Raw genomic sequence first — 6,063 nt, forward strand, 5'->3', positions numbered from 1 at the left:
GTTGATAGCCAGTGGGTTTGCAAAGTACCTTCGTCTTAGAGAAATCAATTTCGTGTGAGCCCACCGCATTAAAACAATGATCAGCCACGGCCGAGGTATTGGTCCTACCGTGTTTCAGATCTGCCTTATGTTCACGAACACGGTCCGAGACATGTCGCTTAGTTTCCCCAGTGTAACTACTGCCGCAGACACAGCTCCGTTTGTAGACGCCGGGGTATTGCATGTCAGGGATCACATCCTTCACAGATGGGATCAGATTACGAATTTTACATACTGTGTTAAATCGAACCTGAATTTTGGGACAGCCCGCATCTAAAAAAAACACACAAACCCGAGTTGCACCTCTGTTTATTGGCACACCTTCATTTCCGCCAGTCTTCCATTTCCTTCGCCGATGTCCACGTGCTTGAGCAACACGTCAGAGGTCACCTGCACTAGTTTAAAGAAACTCTCCTCTTTGGGCACTATTCATTACTTGTGTTGACGAGTTCCCACGGACGCACTCGGAGACGGAGGTAAGTTATGGGCTTCGCCAAGGGTTTATTAAAGACTTCACAAATACACACAAGGGTACACAACTCCCAGGGGCTATGGGTCCGACACTGATCCCTGCCCGGCTAGCTCCGGTCTCTCTCTCTCGGAGAGAGAGCACCTCTATCGGCTACCACCGGCTTCTCCCCAGACTCACTACTCGATCCCTCTCTACCCTTGGCTCCCTCTTCACCCTTCGTACTCTACCCGTTCACACAGTGACCCCGCTTTCGTCACGGGATCTCCCTTAAGTACTCCACGAGACCTGACGTCATCGAGCCGCCCAGCGCGCAAGACGTCACGTTCCGTGGCGTCATCGCACTGGACGGCACACATGACGTCACGTCCCCATTTTACTCCTCTACACTTGTAAAAATAAAACAATAACGCGATACACAATTTATGCATTTCTTTGAAATGACATCGGTGACTTGGGAAGCTAAGTGCTTCTGATATAACGCCGTGTAAAATTACAACCCTCCACTCCCACACGCACGCAACTGCCCCGACTCCTAAAGGCACCTGTCATGAACACCCTTCTTTCTCCACTCATAATGTCAATGAACTCTTCTTTTTCTTCTTTTAATCAATTACCACGCGTGTGTACGTGTGAATGTTTGTGTGTGTGTGTAAACTCTCATTCCGTGCAAGGAACCGCAGAGAAGATCGCTTACATTTGACAATGCATAGAAAATAATTGCCAACGCGCCCCGTACAATTGTTGGAACAGTCGTGTGAACACGCTGGGGCATCAATTAAGGTTTTGTTTTTTACAAAAAAAAAACTCCAAGGACTAAAAATCGACGCCGTTAACTTTTTTTTGTTCACGTCTTACGGCGACGCTCGTTATTATCGGGGTGAACGAACGCGTGGGCGTTCTTAAGACTCGCGGACACGTGGGTGAATTGAAGATATTTCAATGCAGCGGCGCGCATCGCTGCCAGAGTGGCAGTGCGAGGCCGGGCCCCACGGTAATTGACTGGGCGGGCGAGGAAGAGCTGAGACAGGCAGTAATTGGCCAGGTTCACCGTAGGTGAGTTGTCTGGAAAAGCCTCGCGCTTTTGTGATTGCCGGTCTGCACGGGCACCAGGGATATTGCTACGCGTTTGCACAAAATTGTCCACTCTCTGTGGCAGCCTCGCATTTGAGCAAGGGGAGAAGTGAAAAAAAAGATCGAGAATTCATATCTGGTCTGGTGACCACATTAAACTAAACAGCAACAAAAATGTCCCAGGTAAGGCCCATTGAGCTATGTAGTTCTGTTTTCAGAAGCGACCTGGCCACAAATGATAGCCCAACGAAGTGGCTTATCATCACGTGGAAATGTATAGGAGCCAAATACTCTAAACGCGTGATTTTGATTCTAAATGTGGAGGGGAAAACCGGAGGACTCGTAGATAAAGCCACGCGACCACGGGGAGAACATGCAAACTCCAACTATACAGCAGGCGTCAGGGTCGGGATCGAACCCAATGACCTTCTGCATACCAGGCGAGGGAGATAACATCTCGCCACCGCGGCGCCCTTTGTGACATATTTGGCCAAAATATAAATTGTCCGGCCCTGCAATCGGTTGTTCGCACGCGGCCAGTGAGGAAGGGCATCCACTAGAGATGAGCTTCAGAGAGACTACTCTTCCATGACAGCCAGACGTCTGCTAAGAGATGGGAGTACCCCCACTTTACTCCACCCCACATAACCTGCCGATCAACCTTAACCGTGGCATGCTCATTGCTGTACTGCTGAGCGGACAGACGCATGGGGGAGGGGTTAAAAACAACTGCCACCCTTGTTTCAACTGCTGCACCCGGCGACCTGCAAATCGCGAGTCCAACGTTCTAGACATTGCACCACGGCGGCAGTTGCAGGGCTGCACCTTTACCTGATTGTAATCGAAACATTGCATGAGACGTCTCCTGGAAGTCAGTGGCCGCTGACTCAAGATGCGCTTCCACTGCGGTCTCGGAACGGGACCGTAAATCTTACTCCATTCAGGGAGTAAGATTTACGGCTGAAAAACTGCGAATTCCCAATGGTTGATGGATTCAGAAGAGCGATTGGTGCCTGCGGCAGAGTAAACGACGGGTGACAACATTCGCGCACAAAAGATATTCCGGAGCAAAGATAAAGGCTCAGCACACTCGTGAACAATACTTGCCTTCAAGAAAATACCAACAATCGGTGACATTTCGGGGCCAGCGATCCTTCTTCAAAGCACATGAAACGGAGAGGCCAGAGAGGGTTGGAGACTGCACCTAACAACATGGCGCCTGATGATGAGACTCATACTGTCCTACATTCGAACGAAGTTTTAACTTGCTGGATTCGTGCCTGCCTGGCTTGCAGGCGGGCCAGTGTGCTGAGCCTGGTTTGTGTTTCGGGATGACGTCACGCCACCCCCTACCCAGCCTTCACCTCGGCTGTGTACAATTCCGAAAATGCGCAGGAACGCTGCCATACTATATTAGAACAAAGTTTTGCTCGCTGGCTGGCTGGCGGGAGGCAGGGACGGACGGTCACCTCCAAAGGATCTACTTTAAATGGGGATTTGAATTGTAACTGTTGAGTACCAGACACACCCTTTCAATCTTCTAAACGTATTCCAAAATAAACGTATTCATCTAAAAATTAAAATTGTTAAATGTTACCAGGGCAGAGAGGTCATTCTGAAATTAGTGATGCCTCTATTTGCAGATATTTAAATCACAACGTACTAATGATGGTCGACAGTCGTAATTAAAATGTGATCTTTTGTGGGGCTGAAAATACAATGGGAATGGTTTTCTTAAGTCTAAGGTTATTACTGTACATGTCTGGGGGAAAACGGGACCAGGGATTTATAACAATGCCCATTTAAAGAACATCTGCTGTTTCTGCCCCATTAGTGGCGTGGAAATACAGAGACGATTGTTGCTCAAGGGAGCGAGACGTTAAAAGGCATCTCACAGTGACACTCGCCACTTTATCATAAACCCTCGCAATTAGCGGCAGTGCGACGGCTTAAAATTACATTTTCCCTCGTAACGAGCAAATTTGTTCGGCACAAATTAAGACTTTGCGCAAATTTGCGTGAGCCCGCTCAGGCTCCTGATGGCTGGCCCGAGTGTTCTTTTGAATAACGCGTGGATCAACACGCGTCCGTGAAGTGTCTTCGCATTTCAATAAACAATGGGTGAGCCCACGGGCCTCGTGGGTGTTTCAGACCCACATTATTATTCGTATAGAGCGGCATTTGTTTCAGCAAGCAAATCCTGGGACCGGTTTCCACCCTTCGGGCTCTCATCGGTCTAAGTCGGGCACGTTCGAAAACTCAAGGCTTACATTCAAGAAAGTCCGGTTAAAAAACACTACAGACGTCATTTATACCGTCGTAACTTAAAAAACAAAACAAAAACACTGCGAATGTTTACCCTAAGAAAATATAGAACTAGAGAGCGGAACCTAAGCGTGCGCGCTCTGCACACCCTTAATCAATCAACTGCTGGATGAAAAGTCTGTATGCGATTTAAAGCTTTCGTGACTGCAGGGATTCATCTTCTTAGTTTTTTTCGGTAAAGTCACGTAGAAGGGAAGTAATAAAATAATAAAAATAAAACATGCGTTGCTTGCGTTGTGGCCGAAACGTCGTGAGAATTATTTTATGTTTTATTTTTATTATTTTATTATTTCCCTTCTACGTGACTTTACCGAAAGAACCACGAATAAGTCTCTATCAGAGGTGTGGACTCGAGTCATGTGACTTGGACTCGAGTCAGACTCGAGTCATGAATTTGATGACTTGCGACTCGACTTGGACTTGCATAACAATGACTTTGTCCCACCTATGAGATGTGGACTCGAGTCATGTGACTTGGACTCGAGTCAGACTCGAGTCATGAATTTGATGACTTGCGACTCGACTTGGACTTGCATAACAATGACTTTGTCCCACCTATGAGATGTGGACTCGAGTCATGTGACTTGGACTCGAGTCAGACTCGAGTCATGAATTTGATGACTTGCGACTCGACTTGGACTTGCATAACAATGACTTTGTCCCACCTATGAGATGTGGACTCGAGTCATGTGACTTGGACTCGAGTCAGACTCGAGTCATGAATTTGATGACTTGCGACTCGACTTGGACTTGCATAACAATGACTTTGTCCCACCTATGAGATGTGGACTCGAGTCATGTGACTTGGACTCGAGTCAGACTCGAGTCATGAATTTGATGACTTGCGACTCGACTTGGACTTGCATAACAATGACTTTGTCCCACCTCTGGTCTCTATGCCATGTCACTCATGGGGGCCGTTTCGACATACTTCACCTACGCTGGCTATGAAGCTGACCGTCGTGGAAGAGTAGGCCAAAATTCCCTCTGGAGCTCCCTCTCGTGGATGTCCTTTCCCCACTGGCCGTGGTACGATAGTCCGATTGCGGTCCTGCCTGGAATCGGCGATTTCCGTTTCAGAAACTAAACCAATTATACAGCCTTCGCTCGAATAACTCAACACCAAACATGCCACAGCGCACGTCGCTGGAGTGGAAGACGGCAGCTAGCAGCAGCAGCCTTGACGCGGCCCACTCTTAACGTGACAAATTACGACTCGTGCCATCGTCACCACCATCATCATCATCATCGCCAACACGGAGAGCGAACATCGATCGACGGTCTCGCGGTCTCGAGAGGCGCGCCACTCGAGCGCACGTCACGAAGCCGATGAGCACGCGGTACCACGCGGGTGCCACGCGGTGCCAGCAGCATTGCATCGCTCAACCTTGAACCCCCGGGCGGCCACAGAGATACAAGGCTACTATGAGAACAGAAGTTCCCGTTCGCGGCAGTACTCATTTCGTGCAGACTCCCAACTATCTTACTTGAAACAGCAATCGTGCTGTGACGGTTCCCACCTGAAGACGGAAGCTTGTGTTGCCTGCGAAACGTCGTGATTTTTTATTTTACTTTTATTAATTTTTTTACCTACGCGACTTTACCGGAAAAAAACCTAAGAATATGAATCCCAACTATCGCTTGCGTTCAACTCGTGCGCACGAGTGTCGCGATCTCGGGGCCGCCGAAGCGGGCGGATTTTCCTTTGAGCCGAGGGATCTGTTGGTGACTCGAGAGAGGGTGACGGCACCAGATGGTCCCGGCGTGTTGCCTGTCTGCGCGAGTCAAGGCGAGCGTGGAGAAGAATCCATCCCCACCGCCGCCCCCACCGCTGCCGCAAGCTGCAGCCACGCAGAGCCGTCTCGTGGCGCTGTCTCGCTCCTCTGCCGCTCATTGAACAGCAATCATCTCGCAAGTTTCTGCAGTAATCCTTAAACGTGCAGCCCTGCAATCACTTGCTCGTGCTGCTGTCGGCGGAAGGTCCTCATCGAGATGCCATGACTTCATGACCGACAAGGCGTGGGGAGGCCTTCATGCAACAGTGGATCGATAGAGAGCTGTACATCATTATTCCGATGATTAAAAGTGCAGCTCTGCTGCAGCTGCCACACTATACTCTTCCCACGTATCTCAATTCTGCCAAATCTCATAACTCC

This window comes from Lampetra planeri, chromosome 2 (genome assembly GCF_965212315.1).
Source record: "Lampetra planeri chromosome 2, kcLamPlan1.2.h2, whole genome shotgun sequence".
Classification (NCBI taxonomy): domain Eukaryota; kingdom Metazoa; phylum Chordata; class Hyperoartia; order Petromyzontiformes; family Petromyzontidae; genus Lampetra; species Lampetra planeri.